Genomic DNA, 14,757 nt, shown 5'->3' with positions numbered 1-14,757 from the left:
TTTACCAGTGTAAAGAGGAGCACCACTGGCATAAAACAGCCAGGTCCACCCTCTTTCCTCTGTGAACTAAGAAACAATGGACAATATGGCCTCTGACAGGAGATGTTTGGACTCAGCTGGAGAAGGTTGATGATAGTGGGTGTTGTGAGACACGTTCAGGTTGGGCAGTGTTAACAGGCAGGGATGGCCACACAGGGGGAGCGGGGATGGTTGTCCTGCCTTGGGCATGCACTGGAGGCTGGTTTCAGGGTCCAGTCCTGTCCTAGGATTCTCTGAAGAAGCAAGCCTTGGGATTAAGCAACAACCTGCCCCTTCCTCTGCCTTACACAGCTGGTTGGAGCCGAAGCAGCATTTCAAAAGGCCTGCTCGTCCGTTCTGAAAAACAACTGTAGAAACAGCTTCTCCACTCAGCTTATCAGCTCAACGAGTGGAACAGAGCAACTGTGATTAAAAAGAGCTGTTTCCTGTTGCAAGTAATCACTGGCAGAAGCGATAAGATGAAGGATTTGATCTCATTCCAAAACTGTCACCTTGGTACCCAAGGGAGAGACGTAATTCTGGCAAAAAATTCCTGGGACGTGTAAGCAGTGGGCTGTGGAAACATATAGCCCTTGGCACATGGGCATGCAGCACTTAAGATTTAGACAAAAACTGATCTCTCACCATTTCAAGCAGCTGATCTCTTCCTCGGCACTGGCAAGGCACTGACAACCCGCGAGAGCACAGGCGTGCCCAGCTCATCGGCACGAGATGGCTGCAGCACCCCACCGCGGCACCAGGCCCATTTTCTAAAGGTGCTTCAAAGTTTCCTGCTCACAAGTGGGTAACCTCAACTGGCAGTGCGTTTTCCATCGCCTGCACTGCTGGGTGGTTGTGTTGGTAGCATAAATATAATTGCAGCCCCTAGTGGGAGCTGGTCTCTAGATGGGATGAAAAGGCAAAGCTTGCTGATTTCTTGTCTGCTGTTTGCTCATGCTTATTGCAATCAATTTGCTTGGATTTTTAAAACCTGTAATTAACCTGTAGGTGAGCAGTTGTGTTTCCTGTTGCTGGTAGCTTACAGTCCTTATCAAAGAAGATGATTATTTCCACCTTTGCAGGACATACTGAGATGCTGCTCATACTTGAAAAGTCCATGATTATTATTATCATCATCTTCTGCTTTCTTCAATTTCCTTATCATGGATTTTTTTTCAAGATAAAAAAGAAGTGTTGGAGATGGCTTAGTTTGGAGAAATGAAAAAGGCAACTTAAAGACCATCAAACTGGCTGTTTGCTTGGCCTTCCATCTCCACCTAAATCCTCCCATCTTCTCTGTTTGCTAAATCTGGATTAAAACTAGAATTTGGTTGAATTTCAGGGTGGAAAATAGAGTTGTGACATCAAAATACTGCTTGGTTTGTGACCTGTTCCCTTCTAAACTGTAAGAAAATAGTCCATTGACTAAAGCATTAGGGATTTGGACCTCTGCCTGGAAGAGGTTTCCCTGTGGGATGAGTGGTTTAGAAGGAGCAGTGCTCAAACAGCATCGTCTTCTTTGCACAAATACTTTTGCTTGCCTCAGAGGCTCGGTTGACTTGCTAGGTGTGTTATTAAAGCAGCCACGTAACGATGGAAAATTAAAGCAGGGAAAACTAAAGCATCCATAAATAGAAACCAAGGCAAGAGGAGAGGTGTCCACAGCTCCCCTTCAACAGGAACCTTTGGACATTTGTGGGTTGTGGAGCAGCGGCTAAAATGGGATAACGAGCATCAGCGCTGCGCTGGGGAGAAGCAGCCGCCCCCAGCTCTGCCAGCTGTGCTCGCTGCCAGCCCCGGCATCGCCACTGATGCTGAGCGAGGGGCCGCGAGGTGCCGTGGGCCTGGCGTGCAGCTGCGAGGTGCCGGAGTGTGACGGCCGGGAGGGAGCCAGGGCCGCCGGCGTGGGGGAGTCACGGCTGCTGGGCACGGAGCTGCTGTGGCCGCCACGGGCTCAGGTGCCAGCGCCTGCAGTATTTCGAGCGGAGAGAGGGCTGCGTGCTGCTCCCATGGCAGGAAAGCCCCTTTCTGGGCAGTCAGTTCTGCTATGGGCTGGAAAGCCCCTCCTGAATTAGTGCTTCAGGTGAGCTCTTTCTACTTATTTTGGGAGACAGACTTCTGCGTGAGAGAGATTCAGACCAGTTTGGAACTGCCGTGTATCCCACCCATGCACAGAAATGTGCGGCACAGCCCTTTACGGTGCTCCTGTAACACCTGCAAATCACAGAGGACAGCGTTTGCAGGGACAAAGAGCTGTTTTGTACCTGGTCCGTGTTGTTTGCCACACAAGGGGTTCTCTCTCTACTTAATTTTTTTTTTTCTTTTTTCTGGTCTCCTGACTGAAGCCTTTGTTTGTGCAGGGTCATACCTAGCTTTTCCTCTTGCTGTTGCCTGCATAGGTTGGTAGAGGTGTGATGTTATCTGGGGCGATTTGATAGTTCCCCATCCTGTTCTCGGCGTGGCAGTCAGACGTGTTGCAGTTTCTAATGACAGCAGCTGCTAAATAGCAGTTCATTACAGAAAATACGGAGAAGCAACCCCTTCCTCCCCATTACACGTTACCAGAAGAGAGTATGACCTTACACACAAAGGAGGGCTGGCGGTGAAATCCAGCTGCCACTGTGACAAGAGATGGTGTGCACAGAGCTGGGAGGAGGGGAGGTCTCCAGAATGGCTCTTTATCTAAATGAATTTTGAATTGGGATCTCAGAGATGATGGTGGTGAGGGGAGTGCTGGGTGTGTGCTACAGGAACTGGCTGAGGAAACTCACTGGCATCCTCCTGTAGCTGTGCAGTGGGAAAGAGCCCAATTCTAGTGAAAATAAGGGGGAGTGTGAAGGTTTGGAACCTGCAGCAGACAGCTGAGAAGTGAGGAGTGAAATATCTAGCAGCATGTGGGAGATCTTGGCCTTGAAAGATGCTTGTGAAGCATCACCCAAGCAAGTGATCTCATCATCTGATAAAGGGGTGCCATGTAGCCAGTGCCATGCTTTGCCCCTCCTGTGCAACTGCCTGGGGCTCATACCCTGACTCCTGCCAGTGCACTGTTTTCACAGCTCACTTTCCTCTGGCATTTGCACGGGAAACAGAATCTGCCCATGGCAGGAGCTCCTGCACGCTGGGTAACTCCTGCTGAGGAAGGACAGACACAACGTGGCATCAGGACAATAAGCTATTGAACAGTGCTGCCCAAAACCTTAGCCTGGGCATGTGGAAGAACCTAATTCTGATGTGAGCAGGGACAAAGCTTTTGCAAACAGGATCCACATGTATGCTACAACCATGCTGTCCACAGGGCTGGTCTGGGGGCCAGCGGAGCTGCCGGCTCTGCAGTGATTCTGTACCCGGGCCAGGACACGTGAGCCTGTCCTTCATGAATGGGAGCGAATATGAATGAAAACAAGACAGGGGAAACGAGGATGTTATCATCTGCTGTTGTGTGCTGCTGCTGTTTCCCCGGGGCCTTCCTGCCTGCGGGACGGCTGCTCAGCTGCACAGAGCGGTGAGCTCGGGGAAGGGGATGCTGCTCAGCGCAGCAACTTGGCACCAGTGCAACGACTGGGAATTGAATGCGAGTAACACTGACAGCCAGTTAAACTGCCTCCTCCTGCCTTTCTCTCCCAGTCAGGAAGGAAGTAGGTTATTTTTAAATCTGGGGCCCAGGTATGTAACTATACCTAATGCTTTTTCTCATGTAAAAGGACATGGGAAGTGATACAGTATCAACTGTAGTTCTCACGGTTCCTCTGAGTTCTTTCTCCCCTCAACCCACTTACTCCAATAAAGCCTCAAGTGCTGCTCTAGGTAACACTTGGGTGCTACGCTGACCTAGCAGGGCTCTGGCCATAGGCGGGGGTGGCACTGGTTGTGTCAGTCCCCACCTGGAGGTGACCAATGCTGTTGAGCTCTCCTGAGTGCTTTGCACAGTGAAGTGTGGGGCATGCACACAAGTTCCATCAGCAGGCTGAGCTGACACAGCTGGTGGGCTCACCCCAGCCCTGTACCCACATCCCATAGGGATGAACATTTATCTCCTGATTTGGGCTGGCTCTGTTCACCCATCCCTCCCCTGTGCCAGCCTGGGCTTATGCCAACGTGCAAATGGGTCTCAGCTCTGAGTGTCAGGGCACGGATACACCTCAGAAGCCCTGAGCAGCCTCACCTGGGGCCCCATTTGGGCTAATCCCATAAGCTGCACTCCTGACACTGAGTCACGAGTGATGACAACATGATGCCCAGCTGAGCACAGCCAGACCTGCTCCGACCATCATGCAGCCAATACCTCTGTCAACACAATGGCAGATTTCTCCATGAACACATTCCAGAAGGGGCCGGGCATTCCCTGCCCAGGCTGCATCCCCGTGCTGGCAGCAGGCAGGCAGGGGCTGCCCTGCGCAGCTGCAGGGGCAGCGCTGGTATTGAGCAAAAGCAGATGTGTGTGAGATGCTCCAGGCGGGAGGCGCTGGCAGAGGCACAAAATGCCGCGCTTGGAACGGAGAGCTGGAAAAGTGTTTTCTTGGACAGACTCCTCCTTGTCTCTCGTAGCAACACTGTTTATTTCGAGGTGCTGGGTGTGCAGCCTCCGGCACTCTCTGCCTCGGCTGGGAGGCGGCAGAGCGGAGGAGCTGCCCCCGCGCGGGGTGGTCGGTGGCGTGGCGGAGGCTGTGCCAGTGCCAGGCCTCACCGCCTCTGCCCCGGGCCTGGCTCGTTCCAGAGGAGCCTGACCTGCATGGCTGGTTTCAGGGGATTAGAGGCAGGGCAGAGCTGAGCCCTCTTTCGCCTGCTCCTGCACTTTGGGAGAGCGCCAGGCGAGCACGACCCATACGGGGACGGCTTTCTCTTTGAGGGACTTCTCTGTGAAAGAGGAAGTTGTCTTGAAATAACTCCAGCGCTTCCCTTTTTGCTTTGCAGACTTTGAAGTGTGCTGCAGAGCCCGGCAGCCGCCCCAGTGCTCTCCTCACACCCACCGACCTCCTCACCGGGCAGAGCAGACCCTGCGATGGCTCCTCTGGGACCCCGCTCTGCCCCCCCATGCTGGACGGGACTGCGTGTGACTCGCCAGGCTCCCCAGTGCCTGCCCTGAAGAAGCAGGTAGAGTCCTGGGGGGAGCGTTGCTCCTGGCTCTGTGAGTGGGGAAATGCAGTGCTCATCCTCTGTCCTGTCACCTCTCTGCTCCTTTGAGGGGGACCTGCTGCTCTGCTGGTCCCCAGTGCTGCGCTTTTACTGGGGAGTGCTTTATGTCTTAGCGGTTGGAGGGGTGTGTGTGAGTGCTGCATCCCTGTGGATGGAAGACCCGGGAAAGCTGTGGAACGGGATCAGTTTGATTTCCTTTCTCAGGGGAATTAGGAGAGGGGGCGCTGATGGTGCTGGAGAGGAGGAACATGCTGCTTCTCTGCAGGAAGGGAATATTTGTGCAAGCTTCACCAGTTGTACCCCACCAGCGAGGGGGATCCTGGTGGGAAACACAGAGTTTACCTGGAGCCCGTCCCAGGGAGGAGCGTGGGGACTTTGCCTGTGCCCCTGGAGAAGGAGTGGGTAGTTTTAACATTGTTACTGCTCTGGCAGCCGTTCGAGGTCCCCAAACGCTCCCTGCACACATCCCCCGTGCACGCCCCGCAGCCAGCCACTGCCTGCTGCTCAGCCCAGATGGGGTGAGTGAGTGACATCACTAACTTGGGGCTGTTTCAGCACTAGCTCATGCTTATTCATTTCACGCTGTGTGAAACAACTCCCAGTTGCAAGGAACAGTCACCTGCTCAGAGCCTCTCCCGGCCATCTCCTGCTCTTGTCCCCGCATTGCTGGGGCTCCCCACTTCCAGCTCCAAGCCCCCTCGGGCAGGCAGTGCTCGTGCGTCCAGCCCCTGGATTTCGTTGCAGCCTGGGGTGGCTGGGGTGGTGCATGCTCTGGCACTGGCTGTTTGTGCAGTGGTGTGGCTGCCTGCCTTCCCCTCCCCTTGGCCTGGGGCCTCATCTGTCCCTTGGGGGCTCTGAGGGCTGCAGCAGTGACATGGCAATGGCGGTAATGAGGAGAGTGTAGCAGCCTCATTCAGAAAAGAAACAAAAATGGGAGTGCTCGGGGCCTGAGCTTCATAAAAAACGTAGGTCAGCCAACTGTGCGACAGGCAGGTTTGAGTCCTCCTCCCTGCTGTGCCGTGCTGAGTATTTTCCCCTGGCAGCATCCTCTGGCTGCATCCAAGGCACCAAGCCTAAGCACTATGCTCGCTCACCCCACTGGGATGCTGTCACCCTCCACGAGTGTCTGTGCAGCTTAGCAGCAGGTTTTTTTTCTGTCTCTTGACTAAACCTGAACAAAGAAAAAAAATCCTTCAGGCTTCACCTCTTGAGTATTACACAGACTTTTAGGTGTGTACTTTGGTCATGGGGTGGGCATGTGGCTCCCAAGGCTTCCTCAACCAGTTTCTGAGTTACTCTGTGGAAGGCCCAAATTCATGAGACATTAATTCAGCTTTTACAGCTGGGGTCCCACTGAACATCTAAAGGTATGTCCTACATCTGCAGTGGAACACAACATGGGCCAGTCTGGTGAAATACATGGCCAGCCTCTGCTCTGTCACATGAATCTGTTTAAACTGCACAGCTTTCTCTCAAACATTAATTTGAGTCCTCAAAGCCTCAAGCTGTTCTGGCAAGACCTGGGCTTGCTGCTTGCAGGAGGCAGTGGCCTCTGCATGGCTCTGCCCTGCAGCCTCTCCCCACCAGCCGTGAGATGCTCAAGTATTGGAAGGCTGCTATGAAGATCAGCTGTGATGATGTTTTTACCCCAAAATAGCTTGCCATATATTTTGGTTCTTTTAGCCCTGTTTCCTAAAGAGACAGAGCTATGAGACTTCACTGTCTGTTGCCTGTCCATCATTCTGGAATAGCCCATAGTTCTGGCTGGATGGCCCCAAATCAGAGAGAGAAGACTTCTTGGCCCTGGGTGAGATGGCACAGGGCAGCTAGCAATGGTTTTACTGGTTTCCTGTACTTTATGGGACAACATGTTCAGGGGGTTGTGTGACAGAAACATCGCTTGCTTTTTTTGCTACAAAAATAAAATTATCTCTACTTTTTGGAAAGGCCGTGGGGGACACAACTGGCCACTGTTCCTCATCACCAGGTACCAACTTGCACATCTCATTGGAGCAGCTTCCATTTTCTGTGTTCAGCTGGTTTCCCTCCGGGAGCTCTGTGAACATAGAGCAGGGCTCCTTGTGTTGGGCATGGTCTCGCTCCACTGGTGACAAGGACCTTGATGTAAAACCTGCCTGTGGCACCTTTGGCATTTACCCTGTGTGCCCTCTCACTGGGATATACGAAATTCCCCCTCCCACCGCCCCATGATATGTGGGGTGGGCACTGCTGCTGTCGTGGCATAATGACCTTTCATCAATCACTTTCATATGGGTTTGCAGCCGGGATGTGGGCAGCAGCAGCACCCCTCCCCAGCATCTGCCCAGCCTCGGTGGGGGTTTGACAGAGGGGAACTCTGGTTTTCACAAGAAATTAGAGCTCCTCTGCTCCAAGCGTTTGGGAAAGAGCTGAGCCAAAAGTACTCTGGGTTTGGTTGTGTCCAGCCTTTCAAATGCTGACCCGGTCTCCCACCCAGACATGGGGCCTCTCCGGATTTTCTTTCTCAGTTGCTTTCTTGCTTTTGTGAGCTTAGCTGGTGTTAATGGCTGCTCTGAAGGCAGACGCCGTGTTGGCTGAGTCATGTCTTTCTATTTTGAGGTGTGACATGCCTTGAAGACAGCACCGTCCATCAAACGTGGTTTGGGCAGGAGCTCTCCAAGGGAGCTGCTGCTGTGGGTGATCTGTGCTGGGATAGGTTTTGCTTGTGAATCTCAAGTGTGATTCTTCAGACTGGCATTACTGGGGGGTGTTCATGGTCCTACTGGAAGCAGTGGTTTCTGTTGTTGCCCATACCATGTAATTAAATCTCATTATTGACCTTGTCCTCCTGACACAACATTATATACTTGCCCCTTCCCTGCTAATCTGCTCCTCTTTGTGCTCCGTGTTAGCCCTGTCAGCAGCTGACACATCGTTCGTTCCCCGCTGCCAGAGCAATGCCAAGAGCACACCGCTAGCCTGGTCACCTCCTGACAGCAGGGAAGGTGCCATGCACAGCACGCTGCGGTCACTTGGGTTCTGCTCATCCTCCTCCTGTGACCGCCCCCAGGCTCATGGGCAGCTGCTCTGTGCCCTCCCTGTGCCCCAGCGACCTCCCCTCTGCTGTTGGGCGGAGGTGGCCACCTGAGTGCAGCTTCCAGCAGAGGCTGGGTGAAAGCTCCTCCACTGTGTCCCTGTGCAGAGCTGGGCGCTGAGACACCCTTGCATTGCCCGGGAAGAAAAGACCTGAGTCTGGATTCACCACTGAGGCTTCTGGACACAGGTACACCCTGCTGCAGGTGATCCCTTATGGTTTGGTCTCCAGATGGTGGCTGTGGTCGGGTGAAGCAGGTGGGCACTGGTTGCCAGAACAGCAACACAGTGTCGGGGCACCAGCTCAGCCATGGTCATGAGCTCCTGCTTGAGCACAGCTCACTGCAGCTCCACTGCGGTTTAAACCCTGAATTTCTCTGTGAGAGGTACAGGATTTGCTGTCAACACAAAACTGCTTTCTCCTAGAGAGTGCTGCAGAGCACATCTGTAGAGTGAAGGGGCTGTACCACCAGTGACTGCTGATGAAGGTACTGTACAAGGGGGGTATTGCTGAGGGAGCGGATGGATGGAGGCAGGGAGCAGCTGTCCCATCACACAGCCCCTTCCAAAAGAAAGCAGCCGTCTCCCTGCCTGGCCTCTCCCAGGCTGGCCACGTTTGGTACCCTGAGCTCTGCCCTCTTTTACTTCCCCTCAGGTGGACAGCTCTTGCCTGGGCTGTTTGTGTGAGCAAACCTGGCAGCGGTTTTTAAAATGCACTTACTTTTTCCCTCTGGTTGTTTTTTCCAAAGCTGACTCTGGGAATGGAAAAAGATGCTAAATCTAAAAAGCTGATGCTTCCGGAAAACTCGTTACTTTCCTTAGAAAGAATGAAATGTGACGTTTGCGAGGAAGTCTCCAAAGACTCGTTAGTGTCCAGGAAGCTGCTCAACTTCCACACCAGCTTTAGCAAAGGGCTTCATGGCTCATTCACTCCTGATGGGCAGATGAACGTTCGCTGCAGTTCGAGCTGCGAAGGTGTTTCATTAGTGAAAGGCTGTAAGAGCCATTCTCGCCTTCTCCATCCATGGGCATGAGCCCCCTGGCAGGGATGTGCCTTTCAGAGCAGCCAGCAGGCAAGTGGTGGAGCAAAGTGTTGCTGGAAAGCAGACTCTGAGCTTGAGATGCATTTCCTTGGCAGTGAGAGCCTGAGGGAGAGCATCTGGTTTCATATCAGAGCTGTCTGAAACCACAAGCCCTGCCAGGTTTTGAGATGAAACTGAAAATCAGTCCATAGGGGGGGCTCCAGGCTGGTCCACATCACGTGTGGTCCCCCCACCTCTTTTGTAGGTCTACTCCACCACAGCAACCTGTCTGAACAGGGTCAGAAGTGAGGCAGGTGATCTTTATGTGGGTTTTGAGATTCATAATGAAAGTTTGCTTAGTTTTCATTTTAACTGAGACACCTCGCTCTGGGGCAGCTGATGGAAGGTGGGATAGAGCCAGACCCGGCCCTCGGTGTTTATGGTTCAGGGTTCAAGTCCTCAGGGGAGCCTGGAGCTGCTGTTGCCTGGACAGTGAAGAGGGCTGGAGGCTGGAAAGCTGCATTTTTTTCTTCCTTTCTTACCTGAGCTGTGCAGCTGGGCTGGAGGTCAGGATCAGGGCCAAAAATAGCAGCTGTTCCACCATCAGATGGACATGGTTTAAGAGTAGGGTGCAAACAGGATGTCAAACCTGCCTCTGGTGGAGTCCACTGGATGGTTTTGCTGCAGCATCAGTTTGTCCTGGTGTAAGCAATGGTGCTGGGTCCAGGGGAGCACTGGCACAGCGTTTTGGGAGCTGTTAGCTGCAGTTCTGAGCAGCCCAGAGGATGCAATGTCAGATCCTCAGGTTGGCTTGGGGGAAACAGCCCTTCGACTCATGCAGTGAAGAAATTCTCCCTTTGGCTCATATCTTGATACTTGTGCTCCAGCCGCTCTCGCCAGAGCTAAAAGGAAACACGGGCTGGGCAGCCGCCCCAGAGCTCTGTAACGTTAGACGAAGCCTCTGATGTGCTACTTTCATAACCGATCTCGCGCAAAGGCAACTGCAGGGAGAAGGGGGAGGGCAGTGTGAGGGGGTGGCAAATTCTGGTCTGCTCCAGGACATCTGTCATCTCATGACGAAACGCTGCAAGTACATGTGCTCATGTGTCTCCCCTACGGCTGAGCACTTGCCACTTCTCCCTTCAGGATGCTCCGACGCTGAACAGCTCGCTCACCACTGCTGATGGTATTTGTATAATCGTTCCTTGCACCGGGAGCAAGCCAGGGCGTCTGCTGCAGGAATGGGAAGAGTTGGGATCAGGGTTGTAACTGGTGGTGGGATGGTGGAGAGGGGAGAGGAGGGGTGCAGCTGGGCGAACAGCTTTCTCTGCTTCGTTTCTCTGCTTCGTTCCTCTGCAATACACGGGCTTTTCTTTGCAAGTGTCTGTAGTTGAGCTGATAAACAACCACAGGAAACCTCAGACGTACCCGTGTAGTGAATTTGTAACTAAATACAGGGCTGCAGAAGGCGTGGAGAAGCTGGCTTTGGAGCGGGACTAAATATAACTTGATGAAAGCAAACGTGTGTGCACAATGGGCTGTGCTTGCCCTGCTGTGACACTGCTGTTCTTGGGTGAAGCGGGGAGGTGGGCGAGGGGACATCCCCCAGGGCTGGCCATGGTCAGCATGGCAATATGGCATTTGGGACCCAAGCCAGAGCGTTCCATGGAACAGCGGAGGATGCCCGGGCGCACTGGAGAGCCAGGGCAGGATGGCACGACCAGGCTTCCCTAGGGAGCCCACCCCTTTGCTGCTAGCCCAGCTCCCACTGTCAAAGGGTTTGGGCTTAAGTTTTTTCATGGCTTCAGATATTTTTGCATTGCTCAGTCTGTGTCTCACCTAGTGTTTCATCTAGTCTGGGGGTTCTGGGTTTTGGTGATTTCTGCCAGCTTTTGGCGATCTGTGAGACAGAGCAGCAGGTCTTTTGGGGAGGCTGTGAATGCCCATGTTGAATGTCTCCAGGGGACAGCCTGTGTCACTTCTCTGATAAGTATGATGGGGTTGAGAAGACTTATGTGGATGGACACACCTCCATCCTTCTGCCATGGGATTTCAATCCCACCCCAGCATCCTCACATACTGAGGGCTTAAAAGGACAGAGCTTCAACTCCTGCCATGGACCGGAGCTAAGAGGGAAATATTCTTTCCTTGGGACAGGGATGTGCTTTCCTGCAGAGCTGGACTGTTCTCCCAGCAGGTGCACCAGGCTGTGGAGGCAATCACATTGCTGTGACATGTGCTTGCTGGGAAATTTGCCTGGCTGGGCTTTGTTATAATGGTCAGCAGAATGGAACAGGCTGGAGGACCTGGGCAGCTGTGGGGTGGGACATGGCCTAGGTGGCCTCCTGGGACTCAGCTCTGGTCCTGATCAGGCTGGATTTCCCTGCAACTCGTAGAGGCTCTTGGGTGTTTGTTGGCAGTGTGTTGGCAGCGCTTTTGAAATCCCCCAGCTCTCCTGGTGGTGAGGCTGTGCAATGCTTTGCTCTGAGTGTCTCGACTCAGGCTACAGGGGCTCAGGGGTACATGGAGACTGGTGGCCAGACGGGCTCACCACTGGTGTGGGATTTCATGGTGCAGAGCCTGAACCAGCAAGGGCTGACTGAGCATGGGCCTCCTTCACGGAGGCCAAGAGCAGCCGATGCAGCCCAGCCTGGTCTCTATGCGCAGCAGGGACTGATGACCCTACAGGGACCAATGACCTTTTGTCTGTACAACCTGGTGGTGCCCACCCAGCCACAGCTGGGAGCCTCCAGACACATCCAAAAAACAAACAGGGTAATGTGTGATCTGCTGAAACCCATCTCATCACAGAGTCTTTGGTGTCTGTCCTGCTAATGACCAGCCCTCAGAGAAAGGAGAGGGCATGAGTGTGGTCTCCCCACCATGCCTTCCTGACTGTAAGCACCAGGGGGGAAGGTGGCTATTTCCTTGTGCACGCCTGGACTTAGAGCATAATGAGAACAGGGAACCCCTGCTCAGGAGGAAGGTGGTTCAACAGGGTGAGCTTTGGGAGGACAGAGAGGTGAGGAGGGAGGTAAACTGGAGTCCCAGTGGCCTCACCTCCATATGGGACTGCACATCATCTTGTGTTAGCTTGGCCAAAGGAGAGCAGCCATCGCAAACTGTTCCCCATCTCTGGGTCCCCATTGACTGCTGCCCTGCAAAGGAGGGGCACTGAGGTTGGGTTTATGGGGTGCTCAGCACCCGATGCTCTGCCAGGTCCTACTCACACTCTGTTTAGCACCCTAGAAATTTGGAAAGGAGGATGAGGCTGCAAAGCCCTTTAAACCGTGGTCTTATCTGCTGGTTCCCAGGGTGAGGTCGGCTTTCACTGTATAGTTCTTCGTTTTTAAGAATATAGCCAGATGGTTCCCATTACTACCCCAAACTCTTGGGAGAGGTGACTTTCTAGTCACTTTTTTTTTTCACAAAAAACCTTATAGTTATTGAAAAATGAAGGGAGGAATGTGACTTCCCTTCTTGCCCTTCCTTGTAATTTTTTCCTGAAAATGAAATAAAATACAGCTGATGCTATGGGTATTTTAAGAATTGCAGAGAGGAAGTGGGGATTTGCAGCTCTGCAAAGAAGTGGGATGAATGCAGAGAAGACTGGTCTTGCTGAGCTGGCAGACAGCAAAATAACCAGTTACGGGATGAAATGTGTCTCGTGTCTGCTGCAGGGAAAGGAAGAGATCCAAGGGGGGAGGAGGGGGACAGAAAGCAGAGAAACCCTCACGGGTGTGGATCAGGGAACTGAGAGGCTTCTGCCTCTCGCCAGCACTTATGGAGGGCTTTTATGCCCTGCACGATCATATTTTCCCTCAACTCATCTATCGTCTCCCCATGGTCATGTGTGTTGGCTGAGGCCTGTGGGCCCTTCCTGTTTCTGGGTAGAAAGCTTGTGGTCACCGGTGAGCTCAGACACATACACACAGAGCAGAAGCGAGCCCTGCCTGCGCTCAGCGGCATTGAGTGTGGGCTCCGGTGCAGATGCTGCGGGGATTGCTGCTTCGCTGTCTAACTCCCATCTGCTGCACCTCGGCCGAGGAGCCTGTGCCCTTCGGCTTCACCTGATCTGCTGCCTCCTCCTCCTTCCTCCTCCTCGCAATGTGCTTGCTGGGACGGTCCTGTGACCTGAAGGGAGCTGTGATCCTGGAAGCTGGAAGGACGAAAGGAAAGGTGAGTGCAGCCCAGATCTGAGTAGGTTTGGGACAGGGTCCTTCCTTGCATGGTGCCTCTGCTCCCACTTGCAGCTGAGATGGTGCAGGGAAAGACTGTGGTAGGGGATATGATATGATATGATATGATATGATATGATATGATATGATATGATATGATATGATATGATATGATGATATGATTGATATGATATCCCGAGCCTTTGGGGAAGCCTGTGACTCTCTTGCAGGTCTGAGTTAGTCCACCAGACACTAGGACCAGCACAGAGTCCATGCCCAGAAAGAGGGACAATATCCCCCTACTTTCACCAGCAGTGAGTCATTTCAGGAGAGATGAGGCAGGCAGAAATGGCTGTCTGTAGGGGGGGGCTCTGATGTCTTGTGCTTCCCTTCTTCTGGGGACTGCACTGACACATGTTGGCAGCAGCAGCCCATCTGCAGTGCTGGGATGTGAGGATGTGGCAGAGTTGGTGTTGAGGGTCTGGTCCTAGACACTCGGTCAAGTCTCCTTGGCTGAGCATCCCTGCATGAGTACAAACCTGGGAGAGGGGACCGGGCTTGCCTGGAACCCTGGATGGGAAGGGGGGGCTGCAGGGCAGCTCACACACTGTCTGTGCCTGTCATCCCCATGCAGCACGTGCAAGTCGTGGGCATGGGGACCCCACCTGGCTCACATCACGTGTGGGTTTGGTGGTCACAAAGTGTAAAGGTGGCTGTAACCAGGGTGTTTAGCCGCATGGTCTGTGACCAGAAGGGGTGGCCATGGCAAAGGAGACAGCAGGAAAGGACTTGACCCTGCATGCAGAGGACGCAGGACATCCCACTCCATCTTCTGCAGGGAAGAGGTGGTCCCAACATGACAGCATCACATTCCAGCGTGTCCCATCTGGTCTCGCAGAGGATTTATGGCTGCTGCGTCCTGGGAACAGACAGAGGCACACAGGGTGGGTGTTGGGGACTGATCCTGCTGAGAGCAGGCCAAGAAACAGCCTGGTGTAGTGATAGGGATCCTGCTACAACCCAGGTTTCTGGGTGCCAGAGGGTGACATCTCCCACTGCTCTGACAGCTGCACAGGAGGCTCCATGGTGTGTGCCTGCAGTTCCACACACCCTCTGCTAAAATGCTTTTTCACCCAAATCAGCAGCTCTAAGTGTGTCATTGAAGCCTCAGATGGGTGTTGCACCCCTGCAATGGCACGCGTTCAATGAATCCTTCCTGTCAGGTGATGGGCTTCATCCCTTTTGGTCAGCCTCTGCCCAGAGCAGCCTCACTGCCAGGGCAGGGGCTGGCAGTCTCCTTCCCAGGGGTGCATGGGTTGAGTCTTTGCTCCCCG

General features: G+C 53.4%; 1 protein-coding gene across 3 annotated transcripts in view; it reads left to right on the top strand.

Annotated features, from left to right (window-relative positions):
* Positions 1 to 4,470: 4,470 nt before the first annotated feature.
* Positions 4,471 to 14,757, top strand: part of PIK3R6 (phosphoinositide-3-kinase regulatory subunit 6) — a 35,957-nt gene continuing 25,670 nt past the window's right edge. The window contains exons 1-2 of one of the 3 annotated variants that reach the window (XM_026861196.1): positions 4,471 to 4,582; positions 4,930 to 5,109. The gene's annotated coding sequence lies outside the window, so the exon portion shown is untranslated. Of the gene's footprint in view, positions 4,583 to 4,896; positions 5,110 to 10,293; positions 10,432 to 13,385; positions 13,425 to 14,757 lie in introns of those variants that run through there. The other 2 variants (XM_026861198.1, XM_026861197.1) reach the window with 2 other exon arrangements.

This window comes from Athene cunicularia, assembly GCF_003259725.1.
Source record: "Athene cunicularia isolate RWA chromosome 18 unlocalized genomic scaffold, athCun1 chr18_part1, whole genome shotgun sequence".
In the NCBI taxonomy this organism is placed as follows: domain Eukaryota; kingdom Metazoa; phylum Chordata; class Aves; order Strigiformes; family Strigidae; genus Athene; species Athene cunicularia.
The sequence above is the reverse complement of the archived record's forward strand: the minus strand, read 5'-3'. Positions and strand labels throughout refer to the sequence as shown.